Here is a 24,615-nt window from a genome sequence, read left to right on the forward strand (position 1 = left end):
TTAGTATTTCTTCCTGAGTTTATCCAATGGCTAGCTATTACTATGACTAGAAGAGCTCTGATATTTATCTATTTATGATGACTGATCATTATTTATCTTATATCTTTTATCAAGTGACTTATCCCTCTTATGAGTAGGATTCTAGTTATGGTTTACTGTTCACATCAAAGCATAAGTTATAGTTATAAGTCCTCCATATAGACCTTCCTTGTGGATATGATATTTAAAACCCCCCAAGTAAAATGTGACATTGGTAGGATATTTGTGCGCTTGCGGATAATCTTACTTAAATCTTATTTAAAGGAGTGTAGTTAATTTATACAAATTGTGAGAGGCTTTTGTTTTATGATGTCAACATGTTAAATAGAGATTGATCATCTAATTAAGGTATATTATTTAAGACATAGTCTTTGCTCAGGGATAAGCAAAAGGTAAGCTTGGGGGAGCTTGTTGATGCTCACTAAACGCATATTTTAGCCATCAACAAGACATCAATTCATGGATAAAAGAGACATAGATGATAGGGAATTTGGTTTAAACTAATGGAATTCCACTTGTAGATGAGTTTTATTTGTATGCAGAGAAAATGTTGAAAATGTACAAGAATTTGATCACCAAGAGGCAGTCCAGCACCTGTGGGCCCATTGGGGCCTGAGAGGGTGGCGGGCGCTAGGTCCAGGTGGCGGCCGCCAGGGCCCACCTGGCGGGCGCCACCCCACCTCCTCTGCCATGTCACCGATCTGTGTGATTTCACATGTGTCAACATTTGGGACGTCAAAGTGAAGTTAGTTTCATCCAAAGGCAGGGAACAAGTGTCACATGGATTGTGGTTTCCCACCACATGCAACAAGTGTTTCCAACATGTGCCAACCGACTTACCTATGAAGCAAACTGCCTCTGAGGATGATCTGGAGCCGTTAGATGCCATGTCGATGCATGGGAGGTGGCGCCCGCCATAGGATCTTGGCGCCTGCCACTCCTCAGTGGTGTCCGCCACTCATTCCTGGCGCCAGCCACTCCACTTTGTGCCAGGAGCTTCCCAGTCACCTCTGTCCTATAAATACCCCGCTAGTTTGACTGTATTCAGAGGGCAATGTAGAGAGAAAGCTAGTTGAGTCATTTGTGCTTGTGTAGTCCACTCTCTAGTGAGACTAGTAGTGAGAGTGAGAGTGAAGAGTGGAGTCTGGAGCTATAAGAGAGGAGTCTTCTGGAGCCTCTGGTATAGCTCTAGTATTTCCCTCTTTGTAAGTACTCTTACATTATCTATTTCTACTTTCAACATTTACTTTGAGTACTTTACTTATTGCATTGAGTGCGTTTACTTAATATATTAAGTGATATCATTTGAGTGCTAGTAGTTTAGTTATAAATAGTATAGTTGTCTTGTTTATTTCTAGTTCAGGTTCTTCACCGCTAGCTGGTGCTCTAGTTCTTGCGCAGGATTAGAGTAGTATCTTATAGTGTAGGCGTGGTGCTTAGACTATACGTTACCTTAGACATAAGAATAATCAACACACATTTCTAGTGCCATTACCGAAGGCTAGGCTTTGTGTCTACCTTTAGTGATTGCGCTAAGAATTGCCAACACACTGTTGGGCATTCTTAACGTCACTACCAAAAGTAGACTTAGTTTCTAATTCTGATAACGGCGCCAAAAATGCCAAACCTATCCCTCATGCCACTTAAGCCAAGTTGTCATCCCCAGCATGACATGAAAGACGCGGTATTGAAATATGCAATTGCTCTTCTAAATAAAAAATAAATGAGATCTGCAAGCGCACTAGCATTTTAACCGAGAAGTATTCCAGGTATCGTTATTTATATTTTTACAACTGGGAAGGGATTGCTAAACATCAATGTTGATTATGGAATGGAATATAGGATTGAGTATCTATCACTGCATGTATAATTGAGAGCATTTATCTATCTCTTTCATACAAGGATAAGTGTCACATAAAAGATAGATAAACTACAAATGGTGACAAAGATAATTAATCTGATCAACATAACTTAGCCACATATAAATATGATAAGCACCTCAATAGATATTCTAGCAAGACATTAGCATGGAATTAGGACGAACTACAAGAATATTTCCTAAGTTATTCTTAACTATAAAGTCTAGCATATCATAGTTGGTGCAATTATACTTGGCAATCATTGCGAGAAAGGACTACACCCATGCATAGTGATATTATCAAGTAATATGAGAAACATAGCAATCACTCGCCTGTAATAATGTTGCTCTGCCAGCCCTATACACGAGAGGGGGACTATATAAGAATCAATGGAACTGTCACTACCACGAACTACCCCGCGATCTGGCATATGGGGTACAATCGTAGATAAATACGGTATATGCACCACGCCTACACAATACTTATCATTTACCCACTGTACACATAGATAAACGCTATACGATCCTAAACATGTATATAATTCCAATCTAACTAAGCCAAGCATATAACTATGATAGACTAAGAACAATATAATTGCGAATATAAACAAGTAGAGCAAAGTCATAATCAATATATTGAAGTAGAACAAAGTCATATTCATAATATTGAAGATCAAAGATGAACAATTGAAGAACAGTAGAGGAATTACCAAGAATCCTCTTGACAGATCCGGAAACCAATCGAAGATTAACTCCTTCTAGTTCTAATCCTATGTAGCTATGCTAAACTAGAGATCTAATTGATGTGGTGGCTCTAGGGCTTGATCAGAGGCTTCTTCTCCCAAGATGAATAATGAATTAGGGTTTCTGAGAGATAGAGGTCCTCTCCTCCAGGGGCCAGGGGGTTTGCTTATATAGTCCTTCCAAGTGAATATGGGCCGTCGGATCAAACCGACATTAATCGCACGGTTTTCCTTGATCCTTTAGGTCAGTGGAGCATGATCCGCGAAGTTGAACCTGATTGGCCTCGAGGCCACGGCGGGCGCCCAAGGGGGAGGGCGGGCGCCCTGCCCCCGAGCCCGTCCGGTCTCCCGTTCGTTTCCGTGGCTTCTGGACTCTTCTAGATGTTGAATAATTGCGCGGGACGTTAATATCTCTATGTAAATCCGACATGTGAGCCTTTCTTCCATAATTCCTGATAACCCCCTGCAGAAATAGACAAACACCAAAACTCGTGGAAATCTGTCACATAAAACCCTAAGTCTGGGTGTCGGTTGCATTTGGATCCTTTTCTTTGTTTATTTGTTAATTAAATTTGATACTTAAGGACCGTCAACACACACCCCAAGTTGCTGACACCGTGGACCCATGCATTAGTGAGAGTGCTTGTCTTCCTCGCAGCACCACATCACATAGACCTGCCACCGCAACTTGATCCGCCCTGAGCATGTGAAACAAGGACCACCCGTGCTTGCCCAAGTGCCCCACGCCCCGTTGAACCCTAGTCTTGCGGGTTAAAACCACGACAAGCATGTTGTTAGGATGGTGTCATCACATGACTTAAGAATGCAAGAAACACATAGGAGATGTAGGGGTTTTATCCTAGTTTGGGCCAAGTCCGTCCCTATGTCTAGCAGCTGATGATCCTTGTACTCAAGAACACCTAGAATCTAGAGGGTTACAACTAGTGTAGATGTGAAAAAAGTTTGGTAGGGGGCAAGCACGATGGTAGTCCTATGGTGGTGTTGCCCTGCCGCTAGAGGTGTCTCCCCGTCATCTAGGTGGAAGAAGATGGTGGAGGAATTACCGGAGCTCCTTTGAGGATTGCTCTGCTCTGGGTGACAAAGTAGAGAAGGCAGAATGGGCGAATGTGTTCTTGGTTTGGATTCTTGTTCCCTTCTTTCGTTCTGCTTGGTTCTGCTTTCATTCGTCCCTTTCTCTTAGGTTGATTTGTTCCCTTATATATAATGGGAGGTTTCTAGCCTACGGTTGTGATTTGATCCAAGTTGGTTGTGATTTCTAGCCTACGGAGTCTATGGAGGGTTTGTAGCAAAGCGTGATGGACCATCGAGGTGCCTCGGAGCCAAAGAAACCTGGGCAGTGTCCAGTTGTTTTGTCCTCACACATTGAGTGTGAGGTCTTGTCGGCTTGGACTGGCCTCTTGTTGATGGTTGTTAACCACCAAATTATATGTCAACTAAGGAGAAGGAAGGGGATAAAAACTGAACATCACCATAGACTTAGGGTTTTTACTGACAATTTGCATGAGTTTTGGTGAATGTTTGTTTCTATAGGGGGTTATCAGAACAATAACAAAACAAGGTCCACATGTCAGATTTACATGGAGAGAAGACCCGAACGTCAACTCCTAAATACTCTAGAAGACTTGGGAAGATACCATCTGAAAGGTGGGGCCCACCTGCCATAGGGCTGGGGCGGGCGCCCCACCTGTCAGGGGTGGCCACCCGGGGGCAGAAGCCAATCAGCTTCCACCTTGCGGATCCTGCCTCCACCGTCTTTGAGGAGTAATCTTGATTGTACATTTAAGTCGAATTGATCTAAGGGTTGTGGTGCCTCCTAGGGGGCTATAAATATGACCCTGACCCCCTGGAAGAGAGCTCAGAATTGAGAGAGAAAAACATAATTATATTTTTATTCTCATCTAAGAATTAGAGGGAGCCATTAGAGCCAGGGATTAGAGATAGATTAGCTACTCCTCATCTTCATCTTTTATATAGGATTAGATTAGATAGAGGAAGAGTCGGGCGTCTGTGCTCAGAATATCTGGATCTTCATCAATGATTGGTATTATCTTTTATCTTTCTTTGACTTTATTCTTAACATCATTATGTTTCTATTTATGATGTACCTAGTTTATTATAGTTCTACATTTGATATGGTTATGTTTGATACTGAGTCTATGTAAATGTTTGCAAAGTGCTTAGCTCTCTTCGCGGGAGGGTTAGGTGATAGATGTCATATAAGCATGGTGCTTAGATGTCATTTATCTGCAATTACACCCTATTGGCCAGGTTGCATGGTAGATCACGGAAGTGACAGTTCCGTTGAGTCCTTTGTATGCTATCCCCCATTCGTAGGATAGATAGAACCATAGTTGCGTGGGAAGTCTAGCTCTGTCTTGGCTTTTAATAGCAATGTTCCTTATACATAATGAAGAGTCTTTTGTGCTATATATGATAGTGTAGTATTAGGATAGATGAATGACTTGATAAATTAGAACTACTTAGGATTTTCTATCTCTTGAACTAATCGGACGTCTACCTACTATTAAGCTGAGTAATCTATATCTAGTCTCTATATTCCCTAGGTTTTTATACTTTATATCATATATCTATCATGGTTTACCCTCCTGCCAAGTATGTGACTATGCAACCCAATCACTCACAAGTAGTCATGTTTTGCAAGTGGATCTCATTGTTTAAGTCCTTTTTTCTTTCCCTTGAGCTAAATATAAATAACGATACCAGGTATACTTCTCGGTGAAGTTCTACAATGGTATTTAATCTGTACGCTTGCAGATCCTATATTTATTTTATTAGTGGATAGTTTTTATACCACACTTCTGGTGCCATACTAGGGATGACAACTTAGCTTAAGTGGTGTTAGAAGTGTCAACAAGCATTTCGAGCACTGTTGCCGGGGAAGGAATAAACTGTTTGAGAAAAAATGCCTAAATAGATACTTAATAAATGAGTAAGTAGCTTGCTAGTCACCTCTACTTGGTAGGTTTACCCCAATCTGTTTTTCTATGTTTATATTTTTATACAGGGTATTAGCAAGATTGAAACTGATTCACTCAATTCTTTATCCGAATTGGATCAATCAAGAAGGAAACTTGTCACCAGTATCTGAAGCTATAGCTAAAATGACCTTGTTGGAGTTTTCTGCTCCAATAGTGGAGAACACTTCACAGTGGTCCAGTACTAAGAATAGAAAATCTTGACTTTGAGCTCAAGCCAAGCCTCATCAACATGGTGCAAGCTATCCAATACAGTGGAAAGGTAAATGAAGATGCAAGTGCACATCTGCAGGACTTCATGGAGATTGGAAACACCATTGCCATAGAAAGAGTTAATCAAGATCATACTACTTCACCTCTTTCCATTCTCAATAGTGGGAAGAGCAAAGCAGTGGTTCTATGCCAACAAAGAAGACATCAACACATGGGCGAAGTGTTCCAAGGCCTTTCTAGCAAAATTCTTCCCAATAGGCAAGACAAATGCCTTAAGAGGAAAGATTACCAGCTTCCAACAACAGAACACAAAAACCATTTTAGAAGCATGGGAGTGTTTGCAAGGATACATTTAAGATTGTCCTCATCATGGAATAGAATATTGGTTACTCATACAAGGCTTTTATCATGGATTGAACCAGAAGACGTGTGAGCACCTAGATGCCACTGCTGAAGGATCGTTCTTATCACTTACTCTTGGGAAAGCTAAGAAGCATATGGAAAAGATATCAGATAATCAAAGCTGGTCCCAAGACAAAGGTTAACAAGCAATTGAAAAATTAAATGCACTATCCACCAAGATGGATGATTTGCTCCACTGGCTAGACCAGAGGTGTCACAGAACCGACCAAATTATAAGAGTTCAAGTGTAGAAACGATCAACTAGGAATCAAGTTTCCAAACTTGAGCCCATATAATCCCGATAGTCAACTGAAATCATGAAGGACTTCAAACCAACTTGCAACAAACCAAGATCGTAATAGTTCAACATAGCACAGTGAATGTTACATAGTCATTCATTGCCGTCGAAGCGGCACCACATCGGAGTTACTTAGTTATTACAACCCAAGTTTGTAGTAGCAGAAGCAAAATAGTTTACAACACATATTCCAAAGTTCAGTTCACAAGTTCTTGTTTTGCCAGAGTCTCATGCCATCCACCAAAAGCAACAGGTACGAAGTAGTTAGAGAACCGTGCCCAACGGTTTAGTCCTCATCCCTAGCGGGATGGAGACAGGTCTTGCAGAAGCCACCATAAAAGATATCATCTGCAACAGGTGGGAATAAACCCTGAGTACGAGAATGTACTCAGCTAGACTTACCCGTCTAGTAAACATAAAAGACACCAAGGATCATGCAAGTCTAAGTATAAAGTGTAGCTGGCGTGACTCAACATTTGCCAAAAGCTTAAGTAGAGACTACACCATTTGTAAAAGCATCATATTAAATATCATTTGCCTACCACTAGATTAGCACCTGGACTAAAGCACTTCACTTTGATTAATACAAACAATAATAACCATATCAAGTTCAACAAATGCTCTTCCTTGCTATCATCATTATCACGAACCATTGTTCTTTAGTGAATGCTACGTTTGCCGTTGCTCTGTCAAGTTCTCACTATCCGAGAGAGACGGCGATTCGAATCGATTCCTATCCAGCTGGAGGGTTATTCCTAGCACTCACCCAAGCATCCCCCGTTGGAGAGCCAGCGGGTCACCTATGGTACGACTCAGGAATCGCGGCTCCGATCAGCGCCGCACTCCCAGGGCTACCACTTTGCCAGGGAGGTTAGGACTTTTAACTCACCTGCCTTTGGTCTTACGCCAATGGTCCCCCGCACACCGCACTTCCTCCGGTAGTGCGCACTTTATACTTGCCGGTCTTCCGGCCTGAGTCATACTACTAGGCTTCGCGGTCGGAACGAGTTATAAGGCCAACTAAGTGTTAGGCATGCGTTCAACATGACAAGAGGACGTACAACGATCGGTCCTTAGCTGCCACAGATGGAGTTACTACAACCTTGCAAAACTCCACCCGGCTTAAGTCATTTTAATTAGGTTCTTTCCACGATAACACTTATAGACAATCGTGATCCGACACAACCCTATCTCGCGCAGGTGACAGGATATCACCCGACTTCTACCGATTAAAGCATGACTAAGCTGCTACACGATCCTAACTCTATAACCAGGTAGTGGTAAGTTATCTGGACAAGGAATGAGTATAATGCAGCAAGGGTTTCATCACAACTCCTATACGTAATGCATCAATAGATATAACATAATCAAGTAAGCTTTCGAAATTAAAGTGGGAGACTTAAGATGCTCCGGGGCTTGCCTTTCACGAACAATGCAGGCTCGTGATTCGGGCACTCAATCTCCTCTTCGGGCTCCTCGTGTCCGGCTTGCTGGACCTCCACCTCCGGATTGATCTCCTGGCCCTCGGGGTTCGCCTCATTGAGCTCGAATGAAGCGGTCGTTTCCGGTGCACCTATTGCATGCATAATGAATAAGAAATGTGTGCATACTAGATGAGGATGAATGCTTGATAGCATAAGTAAAACTTCACTGGACACTCATTTACAGAGTAACTTTCATAACAAGATCACTCAAGATGATTAATTACTTAGCAAGATTACCAAGTTAAACTACAAACAGCAATGACCAACATAACAGTGCAGCTCAAGGAATAAATCATAACTGGAGCTATACAGATCCAACACATATGAATGAGGACATTCTGGAAAGCTTATGAAATTGTCTACATTTCATCTTTAAACATCACAGCAAGATTCATAAGTTAAACAAGTCAATTAAACAAAGTTCCAGGTTCTGTCCAGAAAAACAGAAAGTACCTATTTCTGGAACCTAACTTGGAAGAGCCATAACTCTTAGACTATTGGACCAAATAATCCCAAATTTAAACCACAACTAGTTCATAAAGTTTACAACAACTTTGATTTAGACAAGTCTTCCAGGAAACCAAGTTATCATCAAGCAAAAGTTAGATTACTCCCTTGCTGTCCAGGACAGCGATAAACCTTCAATTAATTATTTGATGACATAGCCAAAACATATTCAGTGCCAACCAAATGGCTTGCAAGCACAAGACTACCCTAAGATTACCAGAACATCACCTGTTAACCACTAAACATTTAATAACATGGCATTTATTCATTTAATTCCATAAAAGGACATAATTACAAGATACCAGCAAAAGTGCTCAAAAAAATCTACAAAAATTACAGAAGCACAAGCATAGTATCTTGACCTTACCACAAAAGTTTCAGAACAATTGCACATGCCAAATTTAAGATAAGCATTTAACATGTATCAAGGTGCTTATTTCATAAATTAAGAAACATGGATTAGATAGTGTCAAACAATAAATTTCAGATTATTTACAAGTTACTATTACCAATAACCAGCTTGACAACAAAATAGAATACCATCATAAACATAAATCATTTATTATGATTTAAATATAAAAAAAGCCATAGGATCAACATAAATTACATATCAGAGACACATTGCTCCAAAAATCATCAAATATTTATTATAGCATTCTCATACCACTCAGAGCATAGCATAAAATTTTCATAACAAAAGGAGCAGTATATCAAAGGATATGAATTTACACGTGAATAACAAGATTAAATCCTAATAATTATTTACCCCAGAAAACATGGTACGTTTTATATTTTTATTAAAAACTAGCCATCTCAAGGAACATCACAAAATTTATCTCACAATTTTTGGATCTCAGAAACTGGATATATAATTTTTGCAAGAATGCTAGAAATCTGGATTTGAATAAAAGAAAAGGAGGGAAACGATGTGTCACTGACAGCGGGTCCCACGTGTCAGGTTCGTCTTCCTCATGACCGAGACGACATTCACCGGCGATTTCTCCGCGACGGCGAGGTCTCCGGCCAAACCAAGGGCACCAACGTGATCCCCAGACCCTTGCGAACCGAGTGAACCCCTTTTCCCCACGGCGGAGCCACCGGAAATGGCTTGCCGTCGACCATGGCGGCTCGGCGTTACGCCGGAGCTCTCAAGCCGGTAGAGCGCGACCTAGGGTTTCCTACAGCACCAGTGAACTTCGGCGAAGCTTCCTAGGTAGGTGACTAGGCTTGAAACGGTATGGAATGAGCTGGCCACAAGAGAGCCGAACTCCGGCAGAAACACGGCGGCGCTGCGCGTCGTGTCCGGCGACGGTGAGTGCGGTAGAGCGTCGACCAAGTGGCGCAAACGTTCGCTAAGGACCTAAGCTACCTCTAGGACCTAACCAGAGAAGAGGAGAGGCTCCGAGGAGCTCAGCATTGAGTTCGCCAGAGAAGGTCACGGCGACCCGATTTGGGGGAAGTCGGAAATGTCGGCTCACCGGAGGGTTTCACGGTGAGTTTGCGGTTGGAGGATGGAGAGCGGGTCACGGCGGAGCTGTGGGCGAGTTTTGGTGGGCAGCAATGCAGTGAGGAGCGCGCTTGAGCTCGCCGGAGTGAGCTCGCGACGGTGAGCGAGAGGGAGGAGGAAATGGACGCGTCCACTGCGCCCGGGGCGTCGCCGTGGAGGTCTTGCGTGCATCTGGAGCTGACGAGCAGGGCCAGAGATGACGTACGGGCCCAAATGTCACCATTGTTCTGTCGCCGGTCGGCCACGTCGACGAGCTCGGCTTCGATTCAGACATGGCGATGGTAGTCTGACAGAGCGACTTCGACAACGATTATCTCCCAAACCAAAGCGAATTAGGAGATGGTGTAGTTGACAAAATTGGAGTACTTGCTGGGTTCTAGAACATTGTCAACTGGAGCAAGAGCCAAATCGGCCTAGATTGAGAGATGTGAGGCTTCCAAAATCGATCGAGCAAACTGCTGGCGCCTGGACTTAGCCAAATTTGGCTAAGTGCTAAAACAGCACCCAAAACTGCCTTGCAAGCACTGTTTGAGCATGATGTGATCATTTTCATGATATGGCCATAAAACAACTTTTGTTCCTTATAAAATTTTCTACAACTTTGCTGTATAAAGTTTTGACATGGAAACATTTTATGAAACACTTTTTAAAAGCCTAAGCAAAAGAGGTTTCTAGGGCTTATACAACGAAGTATGACTTAAGCACTTAATTTGGAGAAGTGATCAACATGAACATTGTTCCTAAGGTTGAGTTAGGCATAGATAAACTAATTACCAAGGCATAGCACACAAGCATGAGCATGGCAGAAACAAACACAAGCATAGGAAGCATAATTAAGCAAGTTAAATCACATTTTTGCATAAAATGACATGACCCAAGGTAGATGATGATCATGATATGCTTAAGTGGATGATGATGCTCATGTTATGCATGTGATTGATGCAACCATAACACTGGGGTGTTACAGCCCTCCCCCCTTACAAAAATCTCATCCCGAGATTTGGAAGCTTACTGATTTTCGAAGAAGGTTTTATAAACTTCTTTTAGATAGTCCTCTGTTTCCCAAGTGGCATCTTCTTCCCCGTGGTTACTCCACAACACCTTGTAGAGCTTAACCACATGATTAAGAGTCACCCGTTCCTTGTGGTCAAGAACCGCTACAGGTTTCTCCTCGTACACCAAGTCATATTTCAATTTGATATCCCGAACTTCCACTCGTTCCTCTGGAACACGAAGGCATCTCTTCAATTGTGATACGTGAAAGACAGGAAAAATAGCTCGGAGCTCAACTGGTAGTTGAACTTTGTATGCCACGTTCCCTTTTCTCTCGAGGATCCGATAAGGACCCACATAACGAGGTGCAAGCTTTCGCTTGACTCCGAACCTTTGCACGCCTTTCATCGGAGACACCTTGATATACACATGGTCACCGACTGCAAACTCAATCGGCTTCCTTCTCTTGTCAGCATAACTTTTCTGACGAGCTTGAGCAGCTTCCAGATGTAGCTGGATGGTACAGACTTGCTGTTCCGCTTCGTTCACGAAATCGATACCATAATACCTTCGTTCCCCGGATTCCACCCAATTCAACGGGGTTCGACATTTACGACCATACAGTGCTTAAAATGGAGCCATCTTGATGCTCTCTTGATATCTATTGTTATAAGAGAACTCAGCTAACGGCAACCACTTTACCCAAGAACCCTTTGAAGAGAGAGCATATGCCCTCAACATGTCTTCTAGGATTTGGTTAACACGTTCAGTTTGTCCAGCCGTTTGGGGATGATATGCCGATCTACGAACCAAGTGAGTACCAATTTGCTCATGAAGACACTCCCAAAAACGGGCAGTGAACTGTGGTCCACGATCTGATATGATAGTTCGAGGCACACCATACTGACGAACAATGTGCTCGAAATACAGCCCTGCATACTGATGTGGACGATAATCAGTTCGAACTGGAATGAAACGAGCAACCTTGGTTAAACGATCTACAATCACCCAGATAGAGTCATAACCCTTAACAGAAGTTGGGAGTCCAGAGATGAAATCCATACTGACTTCTTCCCATTTCCAACCAGGAATTGACAAGGGTTGAAGTAAGTCTGCTTTCATGTGAACGACCATCACACGACAATAGTTGTCACAACGAGCAACAAAAGCAGCAATCTCCTTTTTCATTTTGGTCCACCAAAACAGCGGTTTCAGATCCTGATACATTTTGCTACTCCCAGGATGGATAGACAACTTGGATGAATGAGCTTCAGATAAGATCTGATTTCATAGCTCATAGTCCTTTGGGACCACAAGTCGATCTTTGAACCATAGAATTTCGTTCTCATCAACTCGGAAGTGATTGGTTTCTTCATCTTTCATTTTCCTCTTTATATGGTAGATGCCTACATCTGTTTGCTGCAATTCGATGACTCGATTGCGAAGAGAACTCTCCAGAGAAATCTGGTTGAGCACAAGTGGGTGCATAAGATGTGACAACAACGGATCTTCCATTTGAACTGAATGACAGTGCGCTTTTCGACTCAAGGCATCTGCAACCACGTTTGCCTTGCCCGGATGGTAGTGCACTTGGAGATTATAATCTTTAATCAACTCAAGCCACCTTTGCTGCCGCATGTTCAATTCAGGTTGAGTGAAGATGTACTTGAGACTCTTATGATGAGTGTAAATATTGCACAGATTACCTAGAAAATAGTGCCTCCAGATTTTCAAAGCATGGACACTGCATCCAATTCTAAGTCATGAATAGGATAACTGACCTCATGCTTTCGAAGTTGGCGCGAGGCATACGCGATAACACAACCTTCTTGCATCAACACACAGCCCAAACCAATACCCGACGCGTCACAAAAGACATCGAAGGGCTTCTCTATATCAGGCTGAGCTAGGACAGGAGCTGATGTTAGCAATGTCCTCAACTTGTGGAATGCCTCTTCACACTCAGGCGTCCACACGAACTTCTCATCCTTCTGAAGTAGGCGAGTCATAGGATTGGATATTTTTGAGAATTCCGGAATGAATTGACGATAATACCCAGCCAGACCTAGAAAACTCCGGACCTCGTGTACCGAAGTTGGAACCTTCCAATCCAGCACTTCTTGCACCTTAGCCGGATCCACCGATATGCCTTCTTCAGATAAGACGTGGCCCAAGAAAGGTACTTTCTTTAGCCAAAACTCACATTTGCTAAACTTAGTATAAAGCTGATGCTCACGCAAACGCGACAACACTACACGCAGATGCTCCGCATGCTCTTCATTGCGAGAATACACTAAGATATCATCAATGAAGACCACCACAAACTTGTCTAATTCGGGCATGAACACCGAATTCATGAGATACATGAAGTGAGCAGGTGCATTCGTAAGACCGAAGGACATGACGAGATATTCATACAAACCATACCTCGTCGAGAAAGCTGTCTTAGGTACATCTTCAGGACAGATCTTGATCTGATGCTACCCAGATCGCAAATCAATCTTGGAGAATACCTTGGCTTTAGACAACTGGTCAAATAGGATATCAATGCGAGGAAGAGGGTACATATTCTTGATGGTCACCGCATTTAGGGGATGGTAGTCCACACACATGTGCAAGGACTGATCCTTCTTCTTCACAAAGATAGCTGGACAACCCCTAGGAGAAGAACTAGGACGGATAAGACCCTTCTTTAACAACTCATTCAGCTGGGTCTTAGGGTCAGCTAGCTCATTTGGTGGCATTCTATATGGTCTTCTAGAGATAGGAGCAGTACTTGGGATCAATTCAATTTTGAACTCCACATCCCGATCTGGAGGAAGCCCGGGCAAATCATCAGGGAATACATCCAGGAATTCACACACGACCGGAATATCCTTGATGACCCTAGATGTAACTGCATTCATCGTGCTACGGATATGAATATCTCGAGGAAGATGCACTGAGAACGCCTCTTTGGTATTCGGGTCTCTCAACATCACTACATGACTGGTGGTGTCGATAAGAACTCCGTGGCCACTCGTCCCCTTCATACCCAGAATTACATCTATACCCACACCAGGTAGAACAACCAGATCAACAAGAAACTGACAGTCTCCTATTTCCAGAGTTGCCCCCAAAACCACTTGATTGGTAGAAATATCATTTCCAGCAGCACTAATGCAATAACTGCCCTTATCAAGTGTAATTGCCTTGAGATTATGCTTAGACACAAAGTCTGAACTCACAAAAGAATATGATGCTCTTGAATCAAAAAGCACAAGTGCATCACATTTGTTAACCAGAAACTTACCAGCCGTAACTACCTCACAAGCAGGGATTGCTTCCACAATTGTATAGTGAACACGCCCCTGGCGGACGTTCCCTTGGTTGCCCTTCTTTGGCGGATAAGGACAGTTGCTTTGCCAGTGCCCGGTCTGATTACAGTTCCAGCACGGACGGTTGGCAGGTGGAGTCTTGGCATAGCTGGGACCCGTGTCGCCCCTAGGAAGAGCAATAGAGTAACCCTTGCGGAATCCCGTCTTCGCCTGATTCTTCTTCGCTGGAGGGCGATATCGCTGGTTAAGAGTTGGAGCACGATACGAGGGTCTAGCTACCACTGGAGCCTTGGACTGAGATGCCCCTGACTCGGCCTCAAAAGCCCTCTTGCGAGTCTTGGTCGCAGTGTACACAGTGAGTTCTCTTGGGTAAGAGCATCACTGACAAACTCATTGAAAGTTGCACACTTAGTGCGGCCCATAGTCTTTAGCAACTTGGGGCCAAGACCCCGCTTAAAGCTAGCAATCTTCTACGACTCTGTACTCACAAACTCAGGAGCATACCTCGATAGGTGATTGAAAGCATGCAAATACTCCTTCAGAGTTTTATTTCCCTGAGTTAACTGCATGAACTCAATATGCTTCATCTCCATGACACCAGGAGGTATGAAATGCCCCTTGAAAGCTTCACGAAAGAGATTCCAGTCAAGCACAGTGTTGTCTGGAAGAGCCTCCCGATACTGATTCCACCATATACCTACCGGACCCTGCAGTTGGTGAGCCGCATACTCGGCCTTCAAACCATCGGTCAGCCAAAGCAAGCAGAACTTTTGTTCCACCGTGTTCAACCACTCCTCAGCTTGAAGGGGTTCTTCAGCCTCTCTGAAAGATGGGGGCTTAGTATCCATGAAATCCTTGAAGCTACTGTACTGGTTAGGTGCTGGCCCATCCGGTGTATTCCGACCACCCTGGTTTGCCATCCGGTTGATGGTTTCAGTGAGCAGCCTCTGATTTTCCACCATCATTTGCATCATCTTAGCTGGATTTGGTGGTGGAGGAGGAGGAGGTGGGTTCATGTTCGCACGTTGTTCCGCACCTCGAGTGCCACGAGACATCTGTAAAGACACAGTCAGTGAGCATTGATGATGACAAAATTTGCCGTAGAAGAACTTATATTCATGCCTGAAAGCATTAGAGAGAATAACTTGCCTGAAAAGGCACAATAATTCCATTCCACAAAACAACATCACCAATCCATCACATGACACACATGTTCGCAAAAAGCACAACAACAGAAATATCGCCATAACCGATCGAACATGATAAGGTTAAACAACATTGGGTCCATAAAGTTATTATACCATCACAGTACAGGTCATGAGTCACAGATCAAGGTTCCGGATTACAACATGATTACAAAAGCACAACTGCTGACAGTCATACTACAAAAGATCCTCACATAACAACTACCAACTACCCACTACACTCCAGGCTCTTCGTCCGAGTCAACATTGAAGATCGCCTCTCCATCCTCGTCGCTAACCAGCTCAAGCTCCTCGTCCTCCAGGTCCTTGTGCAACGGTGGTGCAGCCGCGGCCGATCCATCTACCTCCATACCATCATCATCGACCACGATCACCTGAGGTCCCACCTTGGGGTACACTGGTGCAGGGCGAGGAATAGGGTGTAGTAAGTTGTTGAGACGGTGAATCTCCACAAGACCAGCCTCAATCTGATCCTACAGATAGTTCTCCCGCTCAAGCGACTGGATCTGGTGCATCTCCCATGCCCGGCGCCTGTTCTCCGACACGTGGAGCGCAGTATCCCTCTCACAAGTGATCTGCACCAAGCGCTCCTGCACTGTCTCCCTCTCTCTAGCCAACTGACTCATCTGATCCTGCTTGTGATCTCTCTCTCTAATGGCCTTCACCCACTGCTGCCTACGGTACTCCGCAATGTCTTCCCAGTCATTGCGGTCCTTCTGAGCTTGCTCCAGGAGTCTAGCTTGCTTGCGAAACTTGCGAGCACGCTTTTCAGCCTTCTGTTCCATCTCCTGAGCCTGATGAACAGCCACCATCACCTGGGCATAGGTGTCCTCTTGCTGACTGAACAGCTTGAGTACAGCCATCATAGCACTCATAGCAGGGCTAGAACTCTCAACTCGCTCTCCTCGACCTCAGACCAACGCACACTCATCAGCCTGCTTCCACTCCGTTGCTGCTGGGTCAGCCTGTGGAATGGAGGCCGCTGGCCCTCCTGTCAGCTCATCGCTAAACCTCTGACAGATGTTGAGTAGCATAGCATGGGCTGCAACCTGAGCTGCTTCCCATGGGTTGCAGGTCCACCTCGTCCATGCAGGCCTGCCCCCATGTGGTGGGACAACCCCCTGCACAGCGAACTGTTGACAGTCCTTAAGTATCAAATTTAATTAACAAATAAACAAAGAAAAGGATCCAAATGCAATCAACATCCAGACTTAGGGTTTTATCTGACAGAATTCCACGAGTTTTGGTGTTTGTCTATTTCTGTAGGGGGTTATCAGGAAATACGGAAGAAAGGCCCACACGTCGGGATTACATAGAGATATCAACGTGCCGCGCAATTATCTTACATCTAGAAGACTCCAGAAGCCACGGGAAGGAAGCAGAGGCCGAACGGAGCCAGGCCCTAGGCACCCGCCCAGTTGACCTGGGCGCCCGCCCCCTCCTGGAGTCCAAACAGGACTCTCCTTCGGGAAAGATCTCCACCGACCTAAAGGATCAAGGATAACCGTTCAATCAATGTCGGTTTGATCTAACGGCCCATATTCACTTGAAGGGACTATAAAACTAGACCCCCTGGCCCCTGGAGGAGAGAGCCTCTCAACCCTAATTCATTATTCCTCAAGGGAGAAGAAGCCTCTGATCAAGCCTAGAGCCACCACATCAATTAGACATCTAGATTAGCATAGCTACATAGGATTAGAACTAGAAGGAGTCAATCTTCGATTGGTTTCCGGATCTGTAAAGAGGATTCTTGGTAATTCTCTAATTGTTCTTCTAATTGTTCATCTCTGTTCTTCAATATTATGAATATGACTTTGTTCTACTTCAATATATTGCTTATGACTTTGCTCTACTTGTTTATTTTCGCAATTATATTGTTCCTAGTTTATCATAGTTATATACTTGGCTTAGTTAGATTGGATCTATATACATGTTTAGGATCGTATAGCGTTTATCCATCGGATCCATGGGTAAATGATAGATATTGTATAGGCGTGGTGCTTATACCGTATTTATCTACGATTGTACCCAATATGCCAGATCGTGGGGTAGTTCGTGATAGTGACAGCTTCATTGATTCTTATATAGTCCCCCTCTCGTGTATTGGGCTGGCAGAGCTATATTATTACAGGGGAGTGATTGCTATGTTTCTTATTTACCTTGCTAATATCACTATGCATGGGCATAGTCTTGTCTCACAATGATTGCTAAGTATACTTGCACTAACTATGATAATGCTAGACTGTATAGTTGAGAATAACTTAGGAAATATTCTTGTAGTTCGTTCTAATACCATGCTAATGACTTTCTAGAATATCTAATTGAGGTGCTTATCATATTTATTATGTGGCTAAGTATGCTGATCAGATTAATTATCTTTGTCACTATTCATTACTTTATATATCCTTTATGTGACACTTACCCCTGTATGAAAAAGTTAGATAAATGTTCTCAATTATACATGCAAATGATAGATACTCAATCTCATATTCCATTCTATTAATCAACATTGATGGTTACTAATCCCTTCCCAGTGGTAAAAATATAAATAATGATACCTGGAATACTTCCCGGTTCAAATGCTACATCGGTATTAATCTGTGCGCTTGTAGATCCCATTCATTATTTATTTAGAAGAGCAATTGCATATTTCAATACCGCGTCTCTCATGTCATGCTAAGGATGACAACTTGGCTTAAGTGGTATGAGGGATAGGTTTGGCATTTTTAGCACCGTTATCAGAATTAGAAAACTTAGTCTACTTTTGGTAGTGATGTTAAGAATACCCAACAAGCATTTTTGGCGCCGTTGCCGGGGAAGGTTGATTACTAATCAGGAATGGATATAGGATTTTGAGTTATCATTCGCATCACTAATATGATTGAGCTTATCAATTCTCTCATACAGTTTTACCCCGATATTTTTCTATTTTAACTTATGCAGGGGAATGTATGAATAGAAGACATCTTTCAGAAAATTTTGTTGACAATCCCGAAGCATTATTCAGAAAAACTAGAGCCAAGCTCAAGAAGAGATCATCAACACTTCAGCAAGAAGCTTCATCCAATCAAGAAGATCACCGGAACTTGTCTTCAGAGTTCGAAGCCATGGCAAACAAATCAATCTGCGAGTTCTCAGCTCCCACTACGGACAACATCCGCACTGGACCTGCTGCAGAGATCGATGGCAACTTTGAGCTCAAGCCTGGACTTATCAACATGGTGCAATCCAACCAGTTCTGTGGGAAGGCACACGAAGATGCTAGTGCTCATCTCCAACATTTCCTGGAGATTTGCAACACATTCACCATATCAGGAGGCCCCAGAGATGCTATACTACTTCGCCTTTTCCCATTCTCACTGTTAGGGAGAGCGAAGTAGTGGTTCTACGCTACAAAGGAGAAGAATACTACGTCGGCACTCTACTCCATGAACTTTCTGGCTAAGTTCTTTCCCATGGGCAAGACCAATGCTCTCCATGGGAAGATTACAAGTTTTCAGCAACAACATGATGAATCTATTCCAGATGCATGGGTGCGCTTCCAAGACTACATCCTATAATGTCCCCATCATGGAATGGAGAGTTGGCTACTGATGCAGACGTTTTATCATGGGCTCGGCAACAGTGCCCGAGAGACCATAGATGCTGCAGCTGGAGGAGCATTCCTATCACTTACCATATCACAAGCCACAGCTCTTGTGGAGAAGATGGCGTCCAATCAAAGCTGGAATGAAAAAAGGACCCAGACACGCAAGAAAGGTGGAGGTATGCATCAGCTCAAGGAGGTAGACATGCTGTCTGCAAAGCTAGAACTGCTCATGAAGAAGCTCGATGATAGAGCTAGAGATAAGAAAGAAGTCATGCACATCACATGACTTGTGAGGAGTGTGGAGATACTGGACACTCAGGCTATCACTGCCCTGAGATGCATGAGGATGTGAACTACATCAACAACAACAACAACAACTACTACTACTAATACAACCGTCCTCAACAAAATCAAGGTTGGAATCAACAGAGGCCTAACTACTCAGGTAATTATCAAGGTAATAATTCTTACAATAATAATAATAATTTTCCACCTCTAAGAGAGTTAGTGTCTAATCAAGGAAAGCTAATGGATAACCTATCTAAGAAATTGGCATCAAATGATAAAATGCTAGAAAATATAAATAACAGAATGGATAATTTCTCTACTGCCATCAAAAATCAAATTAGCTTTAATAAAATGATTGAATCCCAGTTAAATCAAATAGCTGCTGCTGTTCCTACTACTAACCCCGGTATACCATCATAACCGGAAGGATTAGAATCTGCAAATCTTGTAGACATGTTTGATGCAGGTAATTACTGGAGTAACCCCATCACTGAAGTTACTACTGACCTTCTGCCGGTCAAGAGAGGCGATCCAGGACGCCCCGTCATCCCGATCTCCATCGGCATGGTGGACGTCCCAGAAGTACTCTGCGACTTTGGCTCCAGCGTCAACATTATACCCAGGGTACTCTATGAAAAATTCTTTACATATCCTTTATTAGAGACAACGATGTGTTTGCAGTTTGCAGATCAGACGATAAGTTTTCCAAAAGGAATATTGAAGAACCTTTGTATCCGAGTTGGTACCTTATATGCCCTAGCAGACTTCGTGGTGATAGAGACCGGTAATGATGAGAGAGCACCCATTATCTTAGGGAGGCCATTCTTAAGTACCTCGGGAGCTGTCATCTACGCCAGTGCTGCCAAGATCAGTTTCTACATTAAAGGGAACAAGGAGACGTTTTCCTTCAAGAACAAGACTACACAAATCCCAGATCAATCTAGACGTGAATCAAGGAAGAGGACCAACAGGAGGAACAGGAACAAGCAAGTGTGGACCGAGTCAGCCAAGATGGTCACTGCAGTTCATGGAGGTCAAGATTATCAACTTAAGTCACCGTTTCTAACCAAGAAGGATGACCCAGGAATGCCAAGCATCTATTGCTCCATAAATGGATACAACTTCTACAAGACGACTTGTGACACCGGATCGGGCGTCAACATAATGGCCGCAGTCACCTATCGGCTCTTGTTCGGAACCATGCCCCTAAAACCAACATACATTCAGCTCCAGATGGTAGATCAAATATTTCGAGAGGTTAAAGGAACAGTAACTGATGTCCTTGTCAAAATAGATGATCATTTTGTCTACACAGACTTTCAGGTTATTGACATGGGAGAAGACGAATACGATCCACCCATCATCCTTGGAAGACCATTCCTCAGCACCATTAAAGCAATCATCTACATTGGAACCGGAGAAGTCCATATGCACTTCCCCTTAGAGAAGGTACGCCGCTATTTTACTGACCCTAACTATATCGTTGAAGACTCTAAGCAGGTCAGGACAAGAAGAAAACGACGCAACCGCAACCAGAAGAGGGAAATCATCAAGGACGGATGGGCAGACTATGAAGTAGAAGTAGTAAGGTCAGAATACATACAGTTTAAATAGAACTATCCTGAGGAGACCGTAGCACCGAATCAGGTGTGGAAAGAGAATATAACTATACATGAAGAAGAGGCGCCGCCGGAAGTACCGACTACGCCACCCAACGAATCCCAGGACAATTGAGAAAACGGAGAGTCCCGTTCAGAGGACATGAAAACACCGAACGCCTTGCCAAGAGGTAAACTTGGTAGTTATCTTTTCCCTTCCAAATATTTAAAATAGTTTGCTTAGTTAATCATGTTCATACTATCCTAAAAAGAAAATAAAAATGTTAAAAAACAGTAAGCCCCATGTGAGTATACGAGTGGCATGAAACCCATAAGTACATTCACTGTGGTGGCATAAAAATAAAATAAATATTTTTTTCTGCTCTATAAAATGAAAAAATAGAGAGTAACATTTATTAAGGAGTCTCAACATGATAAAGGCTAGATACTTATGCTAACACTTAATCAGTTCCACAAAGCTTTGTTTTCTATTTGAGCTTCACAGAATTTAAGAATCAAGAAGACTAGCAGACAGAGGACATTCTAATCGCTGCCAAGATGCTATCGACTTTCAAACACACCTCTGCCACCTGCTAGCTACATCAAGAGAAATTAAGTCAAAATTCAGCTTAGGGGAGAGCACCCCCATTTATCCCGCTAAGTATTTCTATCTTTATACTTATACTATATTATGGAAAACCAAGTAAAGATTTTATGCTTATATATATATGTCTTTTGCTTAGTATGATTAATAAATAAATAAAGTGGCTATGCTAATCTACATCTTAATAATAAAACTCTAGCATGGATGTGATGAATAGTTGCTCTGCCTAATTTTTAAAATTTCAGTTTTCTCTCAAGTTTAGATATAACTGTTATAATTCAAAGCTTGCTCTAGACCTAAACTTGTGGGAAGAAAACTTAATCTAAAGTCTAAGTTGTTAACGGATATGATATGGGAAGGTTGAGCTACTGTTTATCTGTTTCTAGAGATGCTAGAATTCTAGAGAAATTTTATCTTTGAAAATCTTTAAAATATTGCATGATGAGTTCCTGTATGATGAGAGTTTAAATTCCTACAACAGCCATATATACATATTTGCTAGACTTTGAGCCACACATTTACTTTTTACTGCTTATGAGCATTGAGTGTGGTCAAGCTGTGTAGACCCTTAGGAGCTTGTCATGTGGTTAAATCAAGATTCACTTGCTCGTTCACTCACACATGCTGCTTCTACTCCAGAAGTGCCATCCACATATATCCACTCATTTCCATCTCTAGAATCACCCAAAAATATTCTACTCCTAATCCGAGAGAGAATAGCCAAAAACATTTATGTTTTTCCCCTGTGAAATAAATGCTCAAGTTATCTTGTTACTACCACTTGCTATATTATCTCAAGAGATGAGTGCTCTAAAAAAAGAAAAAGAGATACGAGGAAATAAAAAGGGGCAAGTGCCTGGAACCTCGAAAGAAAAGAAAAAGTGAGACGAGAGGTAAAAATGGACAAGTGCCCGACAGTAGAATTAGAGGTACAAAATACCCACCTGAGAGAAAAGAAAAAAAAGAAGAGCATCTCATTCTCCTCACACAAAGTTTCAAAAAGCAAGGAAGGTATGTATCCCCTCAAAAGAGCAACAGATTTAGACATTCACCATTGTTATCACCATACATTCGCCACACATGCACATCTTGATTTGATTTATTGATGTGTTTCTTTGGATCCATGGTTTGACTATACAATAAATGTCTTGTAAGTATGTGTACTTTATCTCCCACCTATGAGCTCCAGATATTAAAGCCTTATTAGAGTAGGGTGAGAGAGAAGGCAATGTCACTATGCCTTATACCACAAATACCATATATATTGAGAGAAGGCATATACCATCACTGCCTTGGTAAGGATCCAGAAATACCACAAAAGAGAGATATGAGAGAATCATACAAGGAATCTCTGAGTTTTATTTGAAAATCTGCAAAAACTCCAGAGCTATAGCTGATCAAGAATAAGAGACATTGCACTTGACTAGACTGTTCTATCTTTTAACTACTCAAGACAGAAGTAACGGTTACAAGTCCCATGGTTAAAGGTAAAGTAAGTAAGTTTTAAGTCTTGACAGTTTACTCTAACTCAGAGATGAGATCTTATTTAAAAGCATGTGTACCATCAATTCTTAAAAGTATTGCAACAACTTCTGATCCATCACTGAGAATATCCTGGCTCATGGACGAGCAAGAGGTAAGCTTGGGGGAGTTTGTTGACGGTCCTTAAGTATCAAATTTAATTAACAAATAAACAAAGAAAAGGATCCAAATGCAATCGACATCCAGACTTAGGGTTTTATCTATCAGAATTCCATGAGTTTTGGTGTTTGTCTATTTCTGCAGGGGGTTATCAGGAAATACGGAAGAAAGGCCCACACGTCGGGATTACATAGAGATATCAACGTGCCGCGCAATTATCTTACATCTAGAAGACTCCAGAAGCCACGGGAAGGAAGCGGAGGCCGAACGGAGCCAGGCCCTGGGCGCCCGCCCAGTTGACCGGGGCGCCCGCCCCCTACTGGAGTCCAAACAGGACTCTCCTTCGGGAAAGATCTCCACCGACCTAAAGGATCAAGGATAACCATTCAATCAATGTCGGTTTGATCTAACGGCCCATATTCACTTGAAGGGACTATATAACTAGACCCCCTTGCCCCTAGAGGAGAGAGCCTCTCAACCCTAATTCATTATTCCTCAAGGGAGAAGAAGCCTCTGATCAAGCCTAGAGCCACCACATCAATTAGACATCTAGATTACCATAGCTACATAGGATTAGAACTAGAAGGAGTCAATCTTCGATTGGTTTCCGGATCTATCAAGAGGATGCTTGGTAATTCTCTAATTGTTCTTCTAATTGTTCATCTCTGTTCTTTAATATTATGAATATGACTTTGTTCTACTTCAATATATTGCTTATGACTTTGCTCTACTTGTTTATATTCGCAATTATATTGTTCTTAGTTTATCATAGTTATATACTTGGCTTAGTTAGATTGGATCTATATACATGTTTAGGATCGTATAGCGTTTATCCATCGGATCCATGGGTAAATGATAGATATTGTGTAGGCGTGGTGCTTATACCGTATTTATCTGCGGTTTGTACCCAATATGCCAGATCGTGGGGTAGTTCGTGATAGTGACAGCTTCATTGATTCTTATATAGTCCCCCTCTCGTGTATTGGGCTGGCAGAGCAACATTATTACAGGGGAGTGATTGCTATGTTTCTCATTTACCTTGCTAATATCACTATGCATGGGCGTAGTCTTGTCTCACAATGATTGCTAAGTATACTTGCACTAACTATGATAATGCTAGACTGTATAGTTGAGAATAACTTAGGAAATATTCTTGTAGTTAATTCTAATACCATGCTAATGACTTTCTAGAATATCTAATTGAGGTGCTTATCATATTTATTATGTGGCTAAGTATGCTGATCAGATTAATTATCTTTGTCACTATTCATTACTTTATATATCCTTTATGTGACACTTACCCCTATATGAA

Source organism: Sorghum bicolor, chromosome 9 (genome assembly GCF_000003195.3).
Source record: "Sorghum bicolor cultivar BTx623 chromosome 9, Sorghum_bicolor_NCBIv3, whole genome shotgun sequence".
In the NCBI taxonomy this organism is placed as follows: Eukaryota; Viridiplantae; Streptophyta; class Magnoliopsida; order Poales; family Poaceae; genus Sorghum; species Sorghum bicolor.